Source organism: Dipodomys merriami, unplaced genomic scaffold (genome assembly GCF_024711535.1).
Source record: "Dipodomys merriami isolate MVZ:Mamm:240054 unplaced genomic scaffold, mDipMer1.0.p SCAF_20, whole genome shotgun sequence".
NCBI lineage: Eukaryota > Metazoa > Chordata > Mammalia > Rodentia > Heteromyidae > Dipodomys > Dipodomys merriami.
Window position 1 is genome coordinate 14,624,841 of NW_027203382.1, and position 25,654 is coordinate 14,650,494.

The window sequence follows — 25,654 nt, forward strand, 5'->3', positions numbered from 1 at the left end:
AAAGGTCCAAGATACTTCATCTTTAAAATAGTCAGTAAATATCCGGGAATTCAGCTCGTGCCTGTAATCCTGTAATCCTAGCTACTTAGAAGGCTGAGAGCTGATGATCACAGTTTAAAGCCAGCCTGAGCAGGAAAGTTCATGAGAATCCTATCTCCAATTAACTTCCAAAATGTCAGAAGTGGAGCTGTGCCTCAAATGGTAGAGGCACTAGCCTTGAGTGAAAAAAATCTCAAGGACAGCACCCAGGGCCTGAGTTCAAGGGCTAGGACGGGGACACACACACACACACACACACACACACACACACACACACACACACACACACACACACACACACACACAGAGTAGAAAGCACACACACACACACACACACACACACACACACACACACACACACACACACAGAGTAGAAAGCCAGGCTGCAGATATAGATCAAGTAGTAGAATGACAGCAGGGCAAGTGTGAAGCCCTGACTTCAAACTTCAGAATCAGCAAAGAAAATAATAATAATAATAATAATGACACATGGACTATGTCAATCTTTTAACTCAGTAAGAAAGTTTCATTTGTTGAAAATCCATGATGAAGTTACTGATTTGAATTTATAATTCTTTTCAGTAATTTCATACATAATCCAGTCCTTTATTAACACCTTTTTTACCTTCTACTGTACTAAATTTTTTAAGTTCTAAGAGGTACCTTGTCTATGATTAACCCGATGATTAACTTTGTAACTATATTTCATATTCAAATCAAGGAGACATAACAAATACCTTCTGTTCCCTATATGTCTTGTTTTATAGCACTGAACTTAATAACTTTATTATATCATTAACCATTTTTGTTAGTGATCTTTTAAAATTCATCTTAAATATAGAAATTCTTATTTTATCCCTGTTTTTAGGAGTTGCACAGCATTGGAGAAATTGGTGTTCTCTATGGGTTTTCAGATATAGGTTAGGAAGTAGGAATGAGAGTAAGCCCTTCTTAAAAGTATCAGTGCTTCCCATTGTCTGTAAAAATTTAGAAATCTAATAGAGACAAAAGGCAGAAAAGTTGTATGCAATGTCATATGCTGAGCCAAATATAATTAACTATAAAGCTCTTGACAAAAAGAAAATCTGAATTGCTATCTTATGGTATCTGCCACTCCCATCCAGACTAAATCCAACTGCCAACCAGAGAGCAATAAGCTGTCAACCTCAACACCACTATTTTAATGAGAAACAGAATCAAACATCCTGAGGAATTTTCTAAGAAAAAAAAAAAACAAGAGCCATAGGAATTTAGGATTGATGGGAAGTTAAGAGGTCTCTGGTAATAAAAGAACCTACTTTTAGAGAATAAAATTTTAAAACAGAAGTATCATAACTTCTTTTGAGGCACTCAAAATTGGACCTGGAAACTCTCAAATGGTAGATAAGAACTCTCTGTCTCTTTAGACATTACCCCTCATTTCTTTTGGTTTTATTTTTGTTTTTGTTTTTACTTTTGCTGGTTCCGCCTAGGCTGGCTCTTCCTGCCTGTCTCGTCCTAAATAGCTAGTATTACAAGTGTAAAACACCACATCTAGCTTGTTTGTTATTTTTGTTAATTAAATTTACATTGAGGGCTGGGAATGTAGAGTCCTTTACCATGCATCAAGCCCTGGGTTCGATTCCTCAGTACCACATAACAGAAAAACTTGGAAGTGGCACTGTGACTCAAGTGGTAGAGTGCTAGCCTTGAGCAAAAGAAGGTTAGGGATATGTTTTCCCTCATTTGCAATGATTAGCATAAGCCTAAGTGAGTCCTGACAGAGAACTATAATAGTCCAAGAGCTATGAACATTTGACCATACAAAAAGATGCTAATTGAAATGAACTCCAACACATGGAAGCAACAAGTCTTCGTTTTAGTTGTCAACCTTGATGTCGCCAATGTACTATCTAGTTCTTTCTTCTTATTTTATTTCATCTTTTCTTTTCCATTTGTTTATCCTTGACAATCTCTGTCTTTGATAGCGGTACCCACCATCTTGTATACGTATTTATTGGATTGGGGGAAGGAAAGGGACATAGCAAAATGCTAAAAGAAGTACAAAAGATGACCCATTGAAACAATGATATTCACAGGACACTATGTTGGAAATGAACTTTACAACTTGTTGTGGGGGGGGGGATTAGGGGGAGGGCAGGGATCGTGGGAGAACAACAATGGAGCCGGTAAAAATGCTCAATGAGAAATGTACCTTATTCATGTAAATGTAACCACTCTGTACAGCATCTTTACAATTTTTTTTTTTTTAAAGGAAGCTCAGGGACAGTGCCCAGGCCCCAAATTCAAGCCCCAGGACTGGCAAAAAAAAAAACAAAAAAAATTACATTGAACTCACACTAAAGCATAAAAATGGTACATACTAATGGGGTGCCTGGTGATGTTTTGAATATGTACACATTGTGCTGTACAATTTAAATCAGTTTAAACTTACCTACTTCATCAAACACTTATTGCTACTTTATGGTGAAAGCTTTCTAAATATATTTGTCTAGTTTTTTTTTTTTTATGTACTGTTCATTACTGTTACCTGTAGTCATTTTCTGATGCAATAGCATATCTGAAGGCTTCACTCCTATCTAACTATAAGGTAATACCAATTAATTAGCCTTCTTTATCCCCTCTCACACTTTCTGATATTCTTTTGTTGAGCTTAGGTTCTATGAAGTCAATTTTTTCAGACTTCATATAGGAGCAGTACTATTCTTTGTGTACCTGGCTCATTTTACTTATAATTATAATCTACAGTCTACCTTTGTTATTGCAAATCACAGAACCTTTATTTGGAGGGGGGCAGTACTAAGGCTTGAAGTCAAGGCCTTTGTGCTTGCTAGCTTAGCATACTATTAAGCCACACCCTAACACTTTCTGCTCTAGTTCTGGTTTTTCAGATAGTATCTCCATTTTGCTCAGGCCTTGGACTTCAATCCTTCATACTATGTGTCTGGGTAGCTGAGATTACAGGAGGTGGCTATCATGCTCATTAAGATTTCATTTTATTAAAAAAGACTGCCCTTGCACTGTTCGCAATAGCTAGGATATGGAAACAACCTAGATGCCCCACCACAGATGAATGGATCCAAAAATTGTGGTATCTATACACAATGGAATATTATGCAGCCATTAGAAATGACAAAATAATGGCATTTGCAGGGAAATGGATGGAGCTAGAAGGAATCATGTTGAGCGAGGTAAGCCAAGAACGAAGAGACAAACAGTACATGGTCTCCCTGATAAGTGGATGATGAATCCAAAATGTTAGGTGATATGACAAAACTAACAGGACTTAAGAAACAAAGAACTCCCACTCATCTGGTTGAACCACTACTAAATATCCCCATGCTGCTGATCACATATATGGTATATAACATATGAGCACCGTTATATATTACAGACTGTGATAGACAATTTGCTCCAGGAAAGTTAGAATGAACTTGTGACTTTAAATGAGCATCATTATTCCACAATACTGTGAATTTCCGGAAATTAAGTAATCACTTAATCACGATCAAAAAAAAAAAAAAAAAAAGAACCTTGGGGAAGGGAGGGAGGGAGGGGATGGTAGGGGGAAAACAATGGAGGGGGTAACAATGTTCAAGAGGAAGTGGAAGTGTACTCATTACCTCACTCATGTAACTGTAACCCTCTGTATAGTATCTCTACAATAAAAAAAATTAAAAAAAAAAAAAAAAAAAAAAGAAAAAAAAAAAAAAAAGACTGCCCTTTTCCCAGAGTGTGTTCTTATCATCTTTGTAGAAAATCAATAGATGTGGAAACTTAATTTGATGCTCTTTGTTACATTGGCATGTGAGTCTATTTTAATGTCAAAACCATGTTGTTTTCATGATGACACTTGGTAATGTATAATGAAGTCAGGTATAATTGTACTTTTTGCTTTCTTCTTTTTGCTCTATTTAGCTTTGGATTTTAGGAATTTTATGTCCATTTGCTCCAAACAAATAGCATTCTCTGAAAAATGTCACTGATATTTTGGTAGAGGTTGCACAGAATATATAGATCACTTATGCAGCACAGACATGTTAACAATATCATTGTTTCCTGCCCATGAACAAAATAATGAATCAATTTCTTGAAGTCTTCTTTAATTCATTTCTTTCATCAGTGTTTTATAGTTTTCCTTGTAGATTTCTTTCCCATCTTTAGCTAAAGTTGTACTAGGTATTTTTGTAGCTATTATTTTAGACATTTTTTATGACTTCAATAAAATGGATATTAAACTTTAGAGTTTCTAGCTGTGAGTTTCAATGGTAGTTTCACTACCATTTCTAATCACTTCTAAGTGGAAATGTTACCTTCAATTTCCAAAGGTCTACTTCCTTGCATTTAAAGTATTGATTGTGGCCATTTAGTATGGTATCGTTGTTTCAGGTATTTTAATTGGAGACTCAAACCTTTAAGACTCCAAGAATGTATAAAAGAAACAGTGGACAAATACTAGTTATTGCAAATAAGGGAAACCATGGGACCTATGTTTCTTTGGGCCTGGCTTACTTCACTTAATATAATTTTTTCCAAGTCTTTCCAGAAAAGGTCAGATAAGTTGATGTTAGGTGAAATGAACCCCAAGATAAGTATTCAAATGTTTTTTTTTTCTTCCTTGCTATTGTTTCTAACATATTTATAAGATGATTTATTTGTTGCTTTGTATGTCCCTCCCCTGCTTTCACTGTATTTCATGCTGGTATAATTTGTGGAGGGGAAGGGAAAAAACAAATCGTTTAAATAAGGATACAGGTGGACCCATTGCAACAATGAGATGTACAAGTCGTTATGTCAAAAAATGAACTTTACAACTTTGGCCAGGGTTTGGGGGGTGCAGGGGGGCAGGGGGAGATGGGAAGGGATGGGAAGGGGAAACAAAGGAGGCAACAATGCCTTATGTACTCATTATCTTGCCCATGCAATTGTAACCCCTCTGTACGGTATTTTCACAATAAAAAAATTAAAATAAAAAAAGAAACAGTGGACAAGTAGTGACAATAATATTTAGAGAATTTCAAACCATTGATAAACAATGACAATATTTAGCTTCTTAAGAATGGCCATTAGACACATGAAGAAATGCTCATCTTCTCTAGCCATAAAAGAAATGCAAATCAAGACTACATTGAGATCCCACCTCACCCCGGGTTAAAATGGCTATAACCAAGAAATCTAGTAACAACAGATGCTGGAGGGGCTATGGCCAAAAGGGAATCCTACTGCATTGTTGGTGAGAATGTAAACTTGTTCAACCACTTTGGAAAGCAGTACGGAGGTTTCTCAAAAGACTACACATAGAGCTCCCCTATGACCCAGCAATCCCACTTTCGGGCATTTACCTAAACAATCACAAACAAGGTCATACCAAAGCTATCAGCACAACCATGTTTATCGCAACATTATTCACCATAGCTAAGATATGAAATCAACCCAGATGCCCCTCAGTAGATGAACGGATCAAGAAAATGTGATATACATGTATGTATATATATACATACATACATACATATATACATACATGTATACCACATTTTCTTGATCCATTCATATTTATGTATGTATACATATATATATATACATACACACACACACACACATATATATATACACACACACACACACACACACACACACACAATGGAAGTCCATGCCTCCATCAGAAAGAATAACATCACCCCATTTGTTAGGAAATGGAAAGACTTGGGAAAAAAATATATTGAATGAAGTAAGCCAGGCCCAAAGAAACATATGTCTTATGGTTTCCCTTATTTACAATAACTAGTAGATGTCTAGGACAAGCAAAACAGGTCAAAAGCTATGTACATATGACCATATATGATAATGTTAAGAGAAATGAACCCCAAGACAGGGACACTAGTGTTTTTTTTTTTTCTTGCTATTGTTTTTAACATACTTATAATGCACTAGGTGATTCTCTTGTTTCTTTTGTATGTTCTTCTCCCATGGTATAACCCCTGTTTTCACTGTGTCTGATTCTGGTGTCCTGCATCTTGTATATACATTTTTATAATGTGTGGAGGGGAAGGGGCACAACAAAATGCTTAAATAAGGATACAGGTTGACCCATTGTAATAATGAGATGTACAAGACACTATGTTGAATAGGAACTTTACAAATTTTCGTGGGGGAAGGGAGGAGTTGGGGAAAGTGGGGAGGGAAGGTATGGTAAGGGAAAGCAAAGGAGGAGGTACTAATGATTGATAGGAAATGTACTCATTACCCCACTCATTTAACTGTAACCCCTCTGTACAATAGTTTTACAATAAAAAATATATGGAAAAAAGATGATTAAAAGGAAAAAAAGTATTTAGTTTCCAATGAGCTTCAAATGTGTCCTTAGTAATGACTTCCTAATCAACATATTTGTCCAACCTCTGATGGTAGAAATTACGTGGGTTTTGAGATAATACTTGCATGAAAAATTACAGCCAAGCCGATGGTAGGGATTCATTGAAGTGGATCAACTGTGAACAGTTTATGGAGCTTCTAAATTTTAATAAATACTATTCATGAAATGACACTAAGGCAACATTTTCATGAAGCAAATTTTTGGGTGCATAAGGGGAAGAAAAGGTGGGAAGTTATCTCCCCCCCCCCCCCCATGAGCATACACATCTTACTAATTAAGTCACGTGCTGTAATTTTATGTAAACAAGCAAGAATGCACATAAAAGTGCACAAATTGTATCATGAGAACTTGACCTAAAAAACAAGCATGGAATAGGGTAGTAAATTATCACTACATAGAAGGTGGTAACACCAGTAGTTTAAAATACGCAGTCAGCCACACAATGCAACGGCAACTACAGCCCCAAGCATTGTCTTCACTTGGGTGGCAGAGCAGTGTGGAGCCACACACTCCACACTGAAGAATTTTGTCTGTGGAGAATTACAACAAATAAATAAAAGCCACTTCATGGCATTTTAAAAGCAAACAGGCATTCTTTGGATAATGGAAATTGTGACCATAGTTTATATTTTAAATGGCAGTATTCTTGTGAAAATTGTGTTTTCTGTGGCAATCTTGTTTCCCTGAACTTCTAAAGCCATTGCTACTGGAAGAATTTCAGTGGAGGCTTACAGTAAACCAGCTACAAATTCCAGAATTGTTAAAAAGTTGTCACTCTGAATGTCCATAACTTGGCTGTCTAGAATTCATTAGCATTGTAAGATCCTGTGTAGGAATTCCCACGTCTTCAAATCAGGCAGACCCAGCAGTCTGGCAAAGCAGGTATTGAAAGTATCTAAGTAGTAGATAAAATGAGATGTCACTTGAATACTGACCATACCTGGAGATTTCTTGAGCTCTAATGCAGTACTTGTTTGTAGTATGGAGATAGGGGTGGTTCTATGAGAAGTCTGTATGTTGGGCCTGTGCTTAGTCTTTATGGCTTGGAAAATAGCATGGTGTACATTTCACAGAATGATGAGGGGAAAATGTGTAGTTATCTGAGAGAGTAGAAGAGACAAAGAAGTCCTGATACAATCTGCCTTTAATTCAAAGGTAATTTTAGGCTTAGTGGAACTTTTTTGAAGTTGAGGCCAATAGAAAACTTTTATTAATCTTTAAAAATGTAATATATATTTATAAGTAATTTATTCTGACATTTTAGAATGATCAGCTGGTGTTTACCTGTATCTCTCATTTTCTTCAATTTGTAAGACCAAAGACTACAAATTTGATTATTTTACCCCTGTAATCATAAAATAAAAAAAGAAATGAATAAACAAAACCTGGTAGAAATGTATGGAAAATACAAAAGAATATACTTTTTCCTGCAAAGAAGAATGAAGGACTCTTTTACTTATTTTGTATACTTTATTTTATGTCTTTCTAAACATTTTGATTATTTCTTGACTCCTAGCAATGAGCTGAATGCTTGATATGCTGACCAGTATTTCATATGAAATGTTCTTCCTTGAAGCTTTAGGTTTTTCACTTTTCCCTGACAATGTTAGTTCTGAACTACAATTCATCCTTTCAAATAAAAATGGTGAGCACATTGTTCTTCCAACTTCTTTATATTTTTATTTTTAATATTATCTGTAAGTAGTTATACAAAGCAGTTTTAACTCAACATGTCAGTGTATGAGTATAATGCATCCTGATCAACACCAACTTCTTTATGAGTTACAATGTATTTGAATTCATTCTTCTATATGAAGTATATGCTAACAGCAAAGCAATAATATTGGCTCCTCACACTAAGCTTCACTTGAAAGCAAACACATATTTAAGGTCAATGAACCTTGTAAAGGGTTCTTGAATGTCAAGGATATTCACGGAGAGTATTTCATTTATAGACAGAAAATCCTGATATACTTACTCAAATCTTCTAATGATATGTAAACTCACTATTCTCATTAAAAATCCTAGGCCAGGGAATAAATATTATACCAAGTAATGTCGCCTTCAGCAAATACTCATGAAATTTCTCTCATAAGTCTGACACCATGCAAGCACCAATAAATAAAATACGAAACAAATGTGAGATCAATTTACCTTCAAATACTAGACAATATGATAGAATACGAATAAATCCCAAACATTGGCATCAAGTGCAAGACTTACTGACTTTCTTGACAGTCAGGAACTTTTTCTCTAACATATCATTTGGATTCTGTCTTGATAGTCTAGATCTCATTCCTGAGTTAGATAAAACTAAAATGCTTTCCTGCCGGAAGACATTCTAGCTATGATCTGAAGAGTAAGATAGTTGTTCTCCTTGATAGTTCGTAATGTGGTGTAACCATGAAAGTGTAGTGTAGAGGTTAAGAAAAGTAGATGGTATATTAAATTTTAATGCATCACATTGAAAAATTTCAAGTTTAACCTGTGGTTAGTCATCAAGCTATTGTAGCTTCCTTTTCATGTTTAACTGTCTTATCCAAACAGACAAAACTAGATAGGCAATTTTTAGGACATTCATTGGATGCTTCTAATTACACTCTCTCCTCAGTCCCTGTATAGGTCCTTATATATTTCCTTTTTCTAGAAATAAAGTAATTGCAGAGTGGACCTAGACTGTTCATGCAAGATTGGATACTGGAGAGAAAGATAGACTATTCCAGAGTAAGCTACTTATTTTATATCCAATTTCATTCCCAAAGCATGGCTGGTTTGGGGCAGAATACCCAAAGAACAGAGAAATTAACTCACCAGTAAGAATATTTCCCAAATGCTCAGCAAAATATTGCAGAAAACCATAACAAAATTTTCATATAGGAATTTATAGCACGACTGAGAACAGGTACTCGTGGCTCATACCTATAATCCAAGCTACTCTAGATGCCAAATTAGAGAGGGCTGTTGTTCTTGCTGTTCAAGAACAACACAGGTTTTTATTGTGAAAATACTCTACAGAGGGGTTACAATCACATGAGCAAGGTAATGAGTACATTTCTTATCAAGCGTTGTTGCCTCCTCCTTTGCTTCTCCCCTACCATCCCTTTCCTCCCATCTCTACAACTATATTCCCCCCGCCCCACTCCCTACCCCCTTAAATTGTTAAGTTCGGTTTTTGACACAGCATCATTGTTGCAATGTGTCCACCTGTATCTCTATTTAAACTATTTGTTTTTTTCCCCTTCAGCTCCCCAAATTATACCAACATCAAATACAGTGAAATCAGGAGATATATCGTGGGGGAGGGGTATACAAAGCAACAAAAAAGTCACGTGGTACCTTATAAATAAGTTAGAAACAATAACAAGAAAGAAAAAAACCACTTGTGTCCTTATCTTGGGGTTCATTTCACTTAACATTATTTTATCTGACCTTTGCTGCTTGTCTCAGACATATATTAGTTATTGCAAATAAGGGAAACCATAGGACCTATGTTTCTTTGCACCCAGGCATTATCTTGAGACCCCATTTCAATCAATAGCTGGATGAAGTAGCACATGCCTGTCATCCTATCCATGTGATAAGCAAAAGTAGGTAGAACATAGTCTAGGCTTGTCTGGGAATACAGGACACCAAAAAACAATGAGGGCACAGCTTAAGAGATAGAGAGCCTGCAAGTGTAAGGCCTTTGTTCAACCTCCAGTGCCACTAAAAAAAAAGTATTTATAGTATGATTGATAGTATCACTTTTGTCTCATGAAATTCTCAGTATCAAGAAATAAACTTCAAAAGCAAATGAGAATTCTTCATTCCCTCTTGTTATTCTGGTCTCCTTGTAAACGAGTTTTATGGCCTTGACGACTTATCAGATAGTGGGAAGTACAATCGTTTGAACTAGTCCATGATATATTTCTGATATTTAAAAGAAGTTCATAAAAGACAATTTACCCTTACTGCTTTATCACAATTGGAGATATATGATTATTATAAGTGTATCTTAAAGAAAGACAGTTCTTTTTAAATGATATACCCAAATAATGGCTTTATTTTCCTCATACTCTTTACTTTTGTCTATCAATGACATATCTTCAGCTGGAGTTCTAAACAGGTTATAAACTTCTGGCATCGAAAACAAAATCAATATCAAAGATAAGATAATGCCCAGCACTTCAAAAATCTCAGAGGTGCTACATTTATCATCTTCTTCCCAAGCCATAATCTGGTATCAAATGCAAAATGTCATTTTTCAACATAACCCTAGTGAAACTTTACAAAATAATGTTTTATTTGATGAAATAAAAATTAGCAGCATGAAAGAGTGTGTGTCCACTTTTACTGTCCATATGCACATCACTACTGATACACATTAAATCTTTCCTGTGTTTACTCTATCTTTATAAACCTCATATTTTTATAACCACTTACCTAATTAGAGGATTGAACAATGTATGGAAAATATTCTTTCTTCTCTTGCTACATGAAAATAAACATGCTAGCTGTTGCAAATATTTCACAAGGACTTTGGCTTCCTGAAATAGGAATAAGACAGGTATTAAAAGTTATAATAATTACATTAATTTTCATTTTATTTCTACTAGCAACTTTTTGTTATCAAATTATGCACTGTTACTTTGACCTATTTTTTAGATGTCTCAATGGATCTGAAAGGCAATAATTTGGGAACTAAAATTTGAACTTTCCTTTGCTATATTTTTAGTACAAAATAAAGGTATTCAATGGAAAAGGTGAATCCAGTCTACACAATATAGAGCTGTTTTATTGCAGCAAGCATGTTTGCATTTCACAGATCTTTTCATCCTTAATTTTCTAATCACAGGCTGATGACCACTAGATTAATTTTTTACCAGTGAGTTTTCAAATTGTCTTCGTCTTGTTTTAGCTACGAGAATAAAACTCTTAAAATAACCTGTGTTAATTTAATTTTACAGTAGAAATACAGTTTTATTTTGATATTGTAGAATAAAGGCTTCAGACACTGTACATGGTATTGCAAGTCCTGTAGGAAATTTTTGAGATTCAGGAAACGTGAACCATAACTAAGTTCTTGGAAACTATGTGTCAGCTATGGAGGCTGTTGGCTCCTGGGAATGGAAAAAAGTGCCACCAAGAATTTCAACCAACATGAAGCAACTGTTCCCAAGAATGTGGCTTAAGAGTTTCAAAGGCAAGTCAGACAGTTAATGCATGCAGCTGTAGTAGTAGAAGGTGACCAGGAATAAGAATAGATGAGTCAGATAACAAATACATTACCACAAGGCAGGTTTGGGTTCTCAAGACTAACTTAAGCATTACATGAAGAACGCACTTATTTTAAGAGAAGCAAAGACTAATAGGGAGATTACATTTCAAAAATGCTCAGTGGTAAATAAAATGAAAGTTAAGTAGTTGTCCAAAATCAAAAGAAGAGGGCTTACCAGTTACCTTGACAACTAGGAATACCTAAATTCTGTATGTTCTTTTAAGTATAGCACATATGACAATTTTAAATCGCACTGAAATTCAAATACAGAGTTCTTCCAGAATAAATTAGCTTCCAAAAATCAAACATTTTCAGAGAGCCTATAAAAAAAAAGATAAGTGTGAAGTGCAGGCCTTCTGTGGAATCGCCAAAATCTCTTAGCTCTTTATTCTTCTTTCTAAAAAGTTTCTCTTGCGAAATATATTTTCAAGAACATGCAGAAAATAAATGTAGGATGGGCCAAAAAGTATGAGGCTTGAAGCTCTGGTGACAACTTAGAGAATATAAATGTTATTTGACTTCCTCCTATCTCCTGTTAGTGAACACATTTCATTATTTTGTAAGGAAATGAAATTTGACTAATATCATTGTGAATTACTTAAATAAATTAAATATGCTACTTCTACAGAAAACTTTAGGTCAGCAGCAGATGTTAGTAAATTCCTGCAGAAATGCATGCCCAGAGAATGTTGTCTTTTTTTTTTTTTAAATGGCAGAAATCTGCTAGCTATTCCTGCCTTATCTGCAACAGCTGAGCAATCTTTCAGTGCCACGCGGAGACGGAAAACTTGGCTCAGATATAGCGTGGACAAGCTTGCCTTAATCACATTGCTCTTTTACATGTGCACAAGGACATCAACATTGACAGTACAGAGTAAAGCAGCCATTTGCTGAAAACAACTGTCAACGTTGTCAAGTTTTTGGAACCTCTTCTAATGTGATTTGTATGACAAATCTTGTGGCATTTTGTTTGTCAGCAACAGTAGTGAATTTCCATGGATCTGGGAAGGAAGGAGAACCGTTCAGAAGTGGATCAGGTTTCTTTACACAGACTGCATTAAGGGAAAACACTTATTAATTTCAAAATGACAGATTTCAAATAGAGCTGGAATCGTTGTAAGTCAGATTTCATTTCAAATGCCTCACAAATGTATCCATACACACACACACACACACACACACACACACGTTAGTTCTAATCTTGAAAAATCTGCAATAATACCTCAATTTTATTTTACTGCTCTTTGAACTTCAAAAACGGTTACTGTGAAAAATATTAATATTTCCTAAGGCTTAAATCTTCAGCAGAAATCAATAGATTGTGCTGTATGTGAGAGTAGTAATATCATTGCTTTGCTTAAGAATTAAGTGTCGGGGCTGGGAAGGTGGCTCAGTGGTAGAGCACTTGCGTTGCATACCCGAGGCCCTGGGTCCGATTCCTCAGCACTACATAAGTAAAAAGAAAAAAGCCGGAAGCGGCGCTATGGCTCAAGTGGTAGAGCGCTAGCCTTGAGCTGAAGAGCTGAGGGACAGCGCCCAGGCCCAGAGTTTAGGCCCCACAATCGGACCCCCCCAAAAAAATTAGTTGGTAAAAAAATCGCTGTAATAATTTATATCTAACCTAGTGCATAGCAGTGGTTTAAAAAAAAAAAAAACAGACAAACAAACAGTTTGTCTATTAACAAGTGATTGCAGAGATCTGTGGCTCATTACCTCTTCAACATTTCCCTATTTACTACTGTGAGGTGCATTGCATTTCCATTCATCTATTTCTCAGTGTGCTTCATTCCAAGGTATTCCTCCATGGAGTTGTAGTTATATATATATACATATATATATATATATATATATATATATATATATATATATATATATATATATATATATATATATATATATATAAAACAGACCTCCACTTACACACTGTGCACATGCCAACAATGCCTTTGCTGCCTGATGCCAGAATACTAGCCCATTCAAGAAACATAAGGTTCTTCACATCTACCTGAGTTATGGTTCTTTTAGAAAAGATTTGCCTGAAAAAAATCTAATGAGGGTTTTCTTTTTTTAATGTGTCAGTTCATGTAGTTCTAATTAGAGAATTCCCTCCACGCTGACCCATTTCCTCTGTCCACAAAAGTATGCTCAACATAACACCTAGAACCACTCTCCGAAGTACTAGGTACTTGCTGCTTCTCTAACTGAATTGAAAAATGATAGACAAAACAGACACTCATACTATGAAAGGTCAAAGGTTGTACCTTACACTCTTTAATATATAGTTCTCTGTATGTCATTTTTTCCTTTTTATTTATCTGGAAAAGTATTAGAAAGTCCAGAGTCACCATAAAAATATAATGCAAGCTACAGCAAGCCACATAAGTAGTATAAAATTTAAAAGGTAAAGTTGATGAAGTTAATTTCAATACTATGTTTTACTTTACTCAAAAGATACATAATATATGCATAATATAATCAACATTAAAAATTTATAATGACACACCTTACAAATTCCTTTTCTTTGTACTGGATCTTCAAATCTTGTGTAAGTTTTACACTCACAGCATATCACAACCAAAACAAGAACTTTCCAACTGCTCAATGGACCATGTAATTAGTTGCTGAATGTATTTTTTCTTCTAATTTCAATGAATCCTGTTGAGTTATAAGTGTAAGTGGAAACAATTTTCATGAGACTCTTTGCATCTAGTTCTGGTTAACTCTGCTTGCAAAACAGAAAAAAAATTCTATGCATATGTCTATCTGTAATTGATAAAGGAAACTGAAATTTTTCCTGTTGCTATTTAACAAACTTTAAATACACATTTGTAAGCAATTGCTAGTGGAGAACTAATGGTAACTTGGTTTCCTTACAGGGAAAAAAATGACAATTGAGCTATTGTGGGGAAAATAACCTTCTTCAAAAACTTGAAATTTGAGAAAGTGCTTTGAGGTACAATGATTCATAGTAGCTATAATCTTTTAATTCTATTAGTTTCAAATACATTTATCTCAAATAAGGCAAGTTAATATCATTACTATGTAACAGCACTTGATTAGAAAAACAAGCATTTTAATTGATCCATTACTTTTTCTATGAAACTTGATTCTTGTAAAGAATTCCATTATAATGTGTTCTCTGAAATATTAAGTAATGACTTCCCAAGCCAGTCAAAAAAAAAAGTTAATGACAACTATTATCTCACCAAATGATTTTTATGCTGCATGTTGAGCATTAAAGCTCTAGGAACCTAAGTTTTCTAGCACTTTGTGCACTTGCTTATGTGACTTTAGGTTAAGTCTCTTTTCATTGAAGTCTCATTTTCCCTATTTGACCTACAGATAAGTTTGCTTTACATACGATCACATGGAAACTATGCACACAGAAAAATACATTTAAAGGATGGTGTTCTCTGAAGTTTAAAATTTTTGCTGAGTGCCTTTGATTGCCTCAAATTTCTACACTTTTCTTTTTTAAGAAATTACTAAATGCTGATTAAAGTTATATATGGAAAATCTTGATCTACTCAATTTTTAATATTTATTGTCAGATCCAGGCACCAGTGGCTCACACCTATAATCCTATCTACTTAGGAAGTTGAGATCTGGAGGATAGAAATTCAAAATCAGCCTATGGAAAAAATCTTTCTTGACACGATCTCCAAAATAACCAGCAAAAAGTTGAGTTGGAAGCATGGCTCATGTTGTAGAGCACAAGTCAAATAAAAGCAAAGCCCTGAGTTCAAACCCCAAAATTGGCAAAAAAAAAATCTATTATAAGATATTTTATGTAGGGTGAGTCATACAATGATTTTCACAATATCATATTTTCTTGATTACTGATTGCTTCAAAATCATGGCCTCTTTTTCTTCCTCCCATCCTGTTCTCTTTCTCTTAGTTGCTTTGCTTTCTTAACCTCTTCACCAAATGCATGTTTAAAGTAAAGGTCAACTATAACCAAACACCTTTAATTCCTCTGTTTTTGTTATTTATATTCATCTTGGCACTTTAGAGAAAAAGTTGCCTATAGCAACAGAGCTTTGAACTTTTTCTTTACCAATGATCATTATTCTGTACATTATAGTTATATAATTTATTTAAAATTATAAGTTTAACATACAAAATGTACCATCATAAAATACCTTATTAATTAATCTAGAATTTAGAAGTATTAGTGGCTATCCAACTTATTTACTGTCCTGGCAAAAGAAGAATCTTTCTAAACCATGATCTAAAAGTTGGGAGGGGGTCTTAAATGCCTTTAAAGATGATCTGAATCACCATTTCCAGTATTATCTCTACATGCCAGCTGAAACTCTGCTGATTAGAGCATCATTACCAATTGCTTTTCTAACACCCCAATGTCTATTGTATCTCATTGCACACTGTACACTATTGGTATTTAAGCAAAGCTAAGAAAGCGGAGGTGGGAGGGGGGAGATTCTGTGTATATAGCACACAAGTCTCCAAGAATCCTAATTCCCAGAAGAATGTAAGAATCAGGTACTCAATGTCAGACTAAATGGTTTCTTAGAGTTAATGTGTTTGGTGACCAAAGCTTCATATAATTCTCTTGTCCAGAGCCAGGGTTACTCAGCTGTATAATAACCTCTAAAATTTCTCCTTCGCAAAGGATTCAGAATTCATGGGTTTAATTTTGCCACTGATAATATAAAAAGTGCATTCCATATAGTACTGAGCAAGCATTCAGTCTCAGCTCCCACTTTAATGAAATTCTAATTGTTTCTAAAAGTTTAGGAAGGATAAAATGGTTAATCTCCATGATGACAAAAGGAAGCCAGGAAAATAAAGTGACACACTTGAATGAACTGTGAGGAAATAAAGTGCACAACATGTGATAATGCCATGACTCCGTGTTATTGCGCATTTCTGGGCTGAAAAGATATGGCTTGATGGGTAATTTGTCATGCTGTGCAATAGAGAACAACAGTAAAGAGACTTCAGACAGAAGAAAATTACACAAATAGTAGGGTGGAAAGGTATAATTGAAGATGGCAAAAGATTGAAAGAAAGACATTTAAAATTACTGTACTGACCTACTAAATGCACTTGGGCGTGAATCCTGGCCTCACAAGAAGAAGCATTAAATGACTGCGGGCTGTGACACTGCTGCGGAGTAATGCCAATCTCCTGAGCTCTCAGAGAATAAAAACACCATGCACACTCTGATGGAGCAGCCTCAACCTGCTTTCTTAATGAGAGGAGCCTAGGCTTTAGTGATCTTAGATAGCAAAAGTTCTTATACAAGTTTGTTGTTTGTTTGTTTAAATGACAAATACATTTCACCTCCTATGTGGAGGGCTTAACTAAACAAACACCTTAATATTGGAAGTCAATATTTTTTCACCCTCTATCACTGCAAAACCAAGACTACTTTTTTTTGTTAATGAATTTAATGTTCTTCTCACATCAGGTTTAGTTTCTTTCGGATTAAAGAATCTGAGAGAACAGCATCTCAGTGTGCACAGTACATTCATTCAAAGTTCTGAGAATCAGAAGACACCAGTACTAATCTAACCTTGTGCAGGCTCATTAATCATGCATGGCTCTAGGCAAATCCCTTAGCTTCACAAAGCCCAACTCTGCTCCTTTGTAGAAGTCTGGACCAAATATTCCCTAATGATTTGTTAACAATCCAATGATTCTACTTGAAATAGCAGAAGCTCCAGAAAGCTTCTCCATAAAGATTACTTCCTTTTCCTTCCAGGGCTTGTAAAGTTGGAGATGTCCCAAATAAACATACTTTGCAATGGTTTAACTCGTTCATCTTCTTTGTTTACTTAAAAAAAATACACCTCCTACCCACCATGTAAAATGATTGATTACATGGGAAATATAAATTTACACATGGTATCAGTTTATTTTAAGGATCTTCCTTTTTCATATGTATGACTATATAATCACAACTTTAAAAACTTGTTTTCCTTGGTGATGATACTAAATGAAAACTTAAGCAGTTGCATTTTTGCAATTCCTGTTACTGTCAGATATACATTGTCCCATAAGTTTTTCAAGGAAATAGAAATGTTTTGATTACAGTCTGCATGATGCTACATGAACTACTCAAAAAAAATTTTTCATGAGAAAGGTCTCAAGCTCAGTACAGGAGAGTTTTGTTCTTGTTGTTGTTTTGGTTCATCGTGGGGCTTGAACTCTGGGCCTGGACACTGGTCCCTGAGCTCTTCAGCTCAAGGCTAGCTCTCACTTGAGTCACAGTGCCACTTCTTTTTTGTGTGTGTGACTAATTGTATATAAGAGTTCACGGACTTTCCTGCCCAGACTGGTTTTGAACTGCGATCCTGCGATCTCAGCCTTCTGAGTGGCTAGGATTACTGGCGTGAGCCACAGGTGTCTGGCTCACAGGTAAGATTTTACAATGTGTAATCATGCCAGGCACTAGCGGTTCATGAGATCTGAAGATCAAGACTTGATCCTCAGCCTGGTGAAGAAAGTCACTGAGACTCTTACATTGTTAAACATCTAAAGCCAGTACTGGAGCCATAGCTCAAGAAGTAGAATGATAGCTTTGAGCAAAAAAAAAAAAAAAAAAAAAAAGCTCAGGGACAGCCCAAGCCTCAGGACTAGGGCAAAAAATGTAAACAATATTTTTAGTGACCGGATGATTTCCATCTTAAAATAATTTTTATACTGAAGGAGGAGATATAAGCTAAAAATGAAACCTGAAAACAAAAACTTCTCTGTCAAGATGATTGAATAAATCTAAAGAGTTCAGAAAGACAGACGTGACATATTATGAAAAAATAATATCTAGCTTTAATTCAGAGAGAGAAAGGGTACAGAGCCAACCACAGCACTGCCCAAAAGTACCTTCAAATTACCAAGGGAAATTTTGTTTGTATTTCGCCATGAGATATCACTGCATTTTCTCCTTCCCTTGTATTTTTTCCAGTTACGTGTTTCAGATGATCAAGTTTTTAAATTTTTTTTGTTTTCAAACTATAAAATAAAAAGCAACTATCCTCTGCAACTCGATCCAAAGCATCTTTCAAAGCATCTTTCTATAAATTCATTTCAGTGTATGATACTTGTTATGACAGCCACATTTTTCCCCTATTCTTGAGATCTAGGATCTAGGAGACCTGTAGACCACAGTAGATAATTTCAGACTAATGTCAATAAATCAATTGTTGATTATTCATTTAAATTTTTCAAAAAAATCATAGCATCTAATAATGTAACCTGAGTTAGTGCTTTATGGATAAGATGTTGATTTTTATAGAACGTGCTGAGCAAAAACTCAATCCCCTTAGACACAAAGGCTAATTTATCCAACAAACAAGAGTTGTGATAAACTTTAAAGTTTCTTTATGCTCTGGGAAATGCACAGTGTATGCAAATGCATCATTGTGCTTGAGAACATTCTGTTCAAAAGATTTGATCGTGTCAGAGAATCTTTAAGATGTTTCACCCCTCAGGTTTTATGACTATAAGGAATCTAATCAGGTCCATGAAAGTTATTATCACATTCTTGCCATTACAGGATTGGAAGCTGAGGATGAGGAAGGCAGACTCTTCTGTGCAATGTATTCTCTCACTTGCGTGTGATGTGCTCATCCTTTTTCTTCCTCTTCAGTCCTTCTCATCCTCTTGGATTCAGGATTGACACCAGCTCTGTAAGGAATCTCTGTATCTATTTTCTACCTAATTAATCTGAAGTAGATTCCCACCATGATACTCATGGAACCCACAAACAGTTACAACCACTAGTCCTCTAACTGCCTGTTTCATCTCAGTCTCTGGGACTGAGTTCAAAGAATGGGTTCTTTGAAACTTCTGGGGAAGTTTTTCTAGCTCTTCTAGAAATCCTTAGAAAAATCCCCTTTCACTTGGTAAGTGCCTTCCTAGTACCAAGGAGAAAGCTGATCTTCAGCAAAGGCAAATAACTAAAGGAAAACAAGTGTCAAATTACGGAATTAAAATGATCGTGAAGTCTACCTCTGGATATTCAATGCAGTGAGACAACAAATTTTATTTTGACTGGAGCCATTTGGGGTTGTGTTTTGTTACTTGCAGGAAGCCCATATTGATTTAAAAAATATTGGAGATGGAAAGCAAGTCTTTTTTCTTTCAGTAGCCACCATCTTACTTAGCAAGGAGTAATTGCCTAAGAAATGTTAAGGGAAGCCGGATGCCGGTGGCTCACGACTGTAATCCTAGCTACTCAGGAGGCTGAGATCTGAGGATCATGGTTCAAAGCCAGCCAGGAAAGTCTGTGAGACTCTTATCTCCAATAAACCACTAGAAATCCAGAAGTGGCGCTGTGACTCAAGCGGTAGAGCGCTCTCCTTGAGCTGAAGAGTGCAGGGACAGTGCCCAAGCCCACACTTCAAGCCCCAGGACCAACAACAACAGCAAAAGACATGTTGAAAGGGATGACGTGGATCAAGATATATTGTATTCCTAAACTGTTTTGTTAAATGGCATCTCCTTTGTGTAGGGCACATGGGCAGCAAAGATGGAGTTGAGTGGGCAGAGCCCGATTTGCTGTAGAGCACATGGGCAGCCAAGATGGCGCTGAGAGGGAGTGGAGTGGGCAGAGCCCCATTTGCTTTATGTTCAGTGCTCAACCAGCCCGTGGAAGCTTAGGTGCATGATAGGGTGTGACCTTGACAGTGATTGGTTCCTCTTCCTCCCCTCCCATGCCACCCGGTCTTTTTTGCTTTAAAAAGTGCTTGCTGTGTGTTAATAAATGAGTTTGAGTTTTCCTGCTTGACTTGACTCACCGCTGTGTCTGATTGTCTCCTGGGCTGAGGGAGGCTGGGGAACGGGCAAGCGGCAGTACTTACATTCCCTCGGACCTCGTCCGTCTTTTGTGGGACAGACAAAGACCCAACACCTTTGTTCAACTACTTAAGGGTAGTAATAAAAAGGAAGAAAAAGAGAAATGTTTCCTGAATGAGTTAATAGGGCTGATAAGCCAATTCACACTAAGCTGGTTTGAACACAATGTTAAAATTTCCAGAAATATTTGCAAAAGCCAAAGACTTTAATCTCCAACTTCAGCTATCAGCAAGCAAGGAAAGTGGATATTGGTGGAGGTGACACACAATGTTTTGGCAGAAAAAGAGCAGGAAAAGGTGTCTGACTTCTCACAGTTTGGAAATTTCTCAAGGTTTAGAGACTCCAAACCTTGTTCTCTGTGGCCAGCACTGCAGACAGCTATCCTTGTTCTATTTGATTAAGGGCAACTATATGTATGAACCTATGAACCACAGGTACCAAAGGTATATTCATATCTAAGAAGGTTTGCTTGTAGGTTTTATCAGTGGGATAGGATTTAATACCATCTATTCTGTTCCCATTTGGAATTGAGTAACTTTGCAACTATATAATAAGCTTCTATTATAAATGCCTCTATCATCAAAATCTAACAAGTTACAAACAACCCCTGGTTTATTACAAAGATAAGCAAAAATAAGATTCTGTGTTCTACATCCCCCCCAAACACAGATAAAAACTAAGCTCGCAAAAAGAAAAGATTTCCTACAAACATGCTTCACTTTCAAATAATCATAACTGTTTCTGCTACTTCTTGTTTTTGTTTTTGTTTTTGGGTTTTGGTTTTTTGTTTTTTGTTTTTTGCAAATCAGGTATTCCAAAGCCACATTTTTTTCGATCATAAACGCATGCCAGTGCACATCTCAACAGAACTGCCTGTGTATCCTTAATGTCTCTCCAAGCAATTTCATGTAGTCAGCACCCTATACATAAGGAAAGAATGGATGTGTGCCCTATGGGTTTCTTATAATAGTGATGAACCTTCATAATCAGGCTCATTCTTTAATTTTGCTTACTTTTTTATGCAGCTGCATTAATACTACATTGTCAGACTAAGGCAAGGATGAACACAGACATGTGACCTGAGTTTAAAAAAAAAAAGTAGAAGCAAACAATACAGCCATCCAAGGAGCAAATGCTGAGCTTGTGGAAAAAAATTAAAAAACAGCTCCCATTTTATTAAATAATAGTGTTTCGGCAGGGATGTCTAAAGTATTCTGCAAGGCTAATTAGGACAGATCAATGTACACTTACCTCTCCCGAAGGCTGAAAGGTGTGTAGTGGCTACATGTCATTAAAAATTTACTTAACCATGGGCATCAGATGTCCATGAGAGAATGACCCTGGTGGGCACTCTACCTTTCCATTTTACTGAAGTCATCATCAATGAATCAAAACTGCCACAGACATTGTTGCTATCATCCAGCCACATGGCAGCTGATGTGCTATATATGTTTTGAGAGGGTGGTGTCAATTAACTATATTATCTATAAAGCCATACTTGCAATTACTACCACTTCACAATTTATCATTAACACATTTGGCAGAATTTTTTTTGCAAAGTAACATTTATTTAAAGGTTAATCAAAATTCTTAGAACAGCATTTATTATAATGTAATTTTTGATAATTGACTAAATCAGTGGCTCTTCAGAAAAACACCCTTGTTTCAGTCCTGCTCAATATACACCAGTGTCATTTGGGGAAAAGAAATACATATTAGAAATGTTCATTTCAGACCTCGTCATGGAAGATCATATATTAATGTAATCAGGTGGTACATTTACATGCTCATTAGTAATCCATCATTAGTCCAAATGCTCACTATTAGGAATAAATGTACAACGAGTTATTCAGAATATCCAGAAATAGTATTTCATATTTAAACATTCAGAATAAGCTGACTGAAATAAGTGCACACCTTGAATTTGAACTTTCAAGGCACATCACTAAAGTCAATTAGTTATGTCAGGGCATTTTTCCATAATAATCTCCCTAAAACAGGAGCTGAGAGTAGTTCCAATATTTTCATCTCTCTAATTCACTATAACTGCAAAAATTCCCAATGAAGTATGCTTTATGCTGTTTAATCTTATGTCAGAATCCATTTTTGCATGCTAAGGTAATTTACCTACAATTAATCAATCAAGGGAATAAATAAAATATAATAAATGCCAAACAACATAACTTACTTTAAAACAAACCACTATTTATTCTAAAAATACTAACAATGTCATAACAGGAAAACACAATAAAAATTGTACTCTTCTGAACTTTCTCTCATCAGTCACTTTATCTAAACTTACAAATGTCTCACAAGGGCCTTTCCATAATCTGACTTCCCAGGAAAATGAGCAACTAGGGGGTCAGAAACAGTTTTTAATTCTCTGTGTGCAAGCAATGTCTTCATACATTTCCATTTGTCGATGCCAATGTATATTCTACAAAATTAACAAGAGTGAGGGAAGGGGAAGGTAGAGGGAGAGATTGGTTAGAATGTTGAAAGAGATGACATTGGTCAAGGTCTATTATATTGATGAACTGCTTTGTTAAGTGGTAACTCCTTTGTTATTACAAAAGGGAAAAAAGAAATAATTAAACGACTCAAAGATCCATTAAGTAGATTCATTCATCAGAGTTCAGGATTTATAATGGTTGTCATACTTTTTCTTCTGACAAAAAATACATAATATACTTCATAAATATTAAATAAAAGAAATGGCATTCCCTTCATTACTTTGTTTTCTCACAAAGCCATTTAGGAATCAGCAAGGCAAATTCCTAGATGTGTTTGTATATGTTGCTTCCGATGAAAGTAATGCTACTTTTTAAAATCTGTAAGTTAGTTTTCTTAAGGGTAGAAAATTTTGCCTGATTTTCTTATTTGTTTGTTATTATTGTCTTCAGGTAGTTGTACAAAGGAGTTGTTATTAGCAGATTTATTCAGCAGTTTATGAATACAATATGTCTTCATCTATGTCAGCCGTTTGATAGACATAGTTTTGTACTGACACTACAGGGGTCAATTATAAGTCTTGGGTACAGTCAGCAAAAATTCATTATGTAGCAACTGAGTAGTCCACATTATATCAGCAATTAAAAACACACAAAAAGAGTCAAAAATGTGCCTTTGCCTCACAGAACTTAACTTAGAGGTGAAGACCTGTGCGTACTCATCCAACAAGCATGACTGACTTCTCAACTCCCTGCCAGGAACTAAAGAGGAAGACAGACAAATCTCAGCTCTGAACAAGGGACTAACAAAGAAATTAATGAGTGGCATATATCAAGCAGAAAGTTGTGGCTCTTGCTGAAAAATTGCAAACTAGCTCTCACTGAAACCTCAGGAGGAAATGTCGTTGAAATAATAGAAGACTCGGGGAAGCAGGTAGCATAAAAACAGCTGGAGAATTTCAGAGAGAACACCAATCTGCCCATTCACTAGTGATGTGGGAATTGAAACCAAGAAACAACATATTTTCCCAAAAAAATCCACTTGTTTTCTTGAAAATAGCCTACACTATTTGTTTTCTCATCAAATTGTTTTTGGTGATAGTGAATCAATAACCACTCATTGTATCATACGCTAAAGAATTTTCTTACATGGTTTCTGATTGTAATTGTAGCTGAGAAGGTTTGTTTGTGAGTAAAAGTGGCCTAAGGATATTACATCAAACAAGTCACCTTTCTTACCTCCAACCACCCTTCCCACTGTTTGCTCTTCTTCACAGTATAGAGCGGCAATTGGGCAGATGGAATATGACTAGTGTACATTGGACTGCATATTGACTGGACTTCGAAGATTCACAACAATGAATGTAAAACGTTCAAATGATTTCTTTATTGAGTAGGTATTGATGCAATGGTATTTCTGATGTATTGATTCAAGTACAAGTTTACTAAGTTTTTTGACTATGTTATTTTACATTTTAATAAAACTATTAGATTTTAGATGATTTTTGTGACTCAAATTGCATTTCTCTAGGACAGTGCTAGTCTAAGGGCACTGTGAAGAGGGGGAGGATAACATTCAGGAACAAATGCTGTTATTTTATTAAGATTCTCTGACCTAGAACTTAACATAAAGAGCCACTCAATTCATATTGCCTTGAAGGTAAGAAAAACAAGAGCTCCTGATAAACTTCCATCTCCTACTCATTTCTTATATTTTCTTTCTGACTAGTAAGAAGGGTAGTCCCAAAATTTTACTCAATGCTAGATTTGGGGGAAGGGTCTTGGTATTCTAGTTCATCTTTACCCTTTTATTTTTCATTCTGAGTATTTGTTGGCTCCTGATTATTGTGGCTTGGTTATTACAAATACAAAATATAAAGCTTTTCAGAACTAGAACAAGCTAAATAGCAAGGGAGAGTGTGAGTGTCCTGCTGTGCTGTAGCCAAGTGCCACTCATCAGATCTTGGGAATACTCATTTTGTCTGAGCGCCTTTGCATGAGGCCTGATGGACATTAAGTAAGGTACATCTGACATCACTTAGACAGAGACAGCATTTTCCATGACTGTCAACCAAGGATCACTGAGTTAGATGGCCACAATATCCAAATGGCAAGAGATCATCTGAAGTCATCCAAGCAGTTGTAGGTAATTAGGTATTAAATCAGGCAGAGATAGGAGTAACTGCAACAAATATGGCTTTACCAGATCCAGTCCTATCCTTTAAAACATTACACCATGGAATGAGGGCATAGACAGAATCCAGTGATCCAAGGAAATGTAGCAGAGGCCTTCCCCTATTTATAGAGAAGGGGATAATTCTCTATCTATGGAGCCACATTGGCTCCTGGCACTTATCTTGCTTATGGCCTCCTAGATCCAGTGACAAACACAAATTCCAGTTGAGGAAAAACAATAATGTAGGATCCAGTCATGGTAGCTAGAACATCTTGTGTAACCAATGAGGAAAAGAATGTGAAAGGTTCTAAACATGCTTCCTGTTTCCACTAGGTATAGTCCAGGGCAAATGGGCATGATTGCAGGTAGGAGAAATGTTAGATTCAGCTCAGCTTTGTCCAGGTAGACACCAGGAAATAAGGGAACTGGAGCTTGTGCCTACCTCTTTATAAACTGAAGTAATCACATTGATGGCTATGCAACTCTTATTCCAAAATTAAGATTTTAAGAATATTTAGGAAAACTAAAAATATAA

General features: G+C 35.8%; 1 long non-coding RNA gene across 1 annotated transcript in view; it reads right to left on the reverse strand.

Annotated features, from left to right (window-relative positions):
* The window catches only part of LOC138832903 (uncharacterized), a 126,501-nt gene that overhangs the window by 91,290 nt on the left and 9,557 nt on the right, over positions 1 to 25,654 (reverse strand). The window contains exon 3 of the long non-coding RNA XR_011373738.1: positions 10,835 to 10,938. This is a non-coding gene — a long non-coding RNA (uncharacterized lncRNA). The remainder of the gene's footprint in view (positions 1 to 10,834; positions 10,939 to 25,654) is intronic.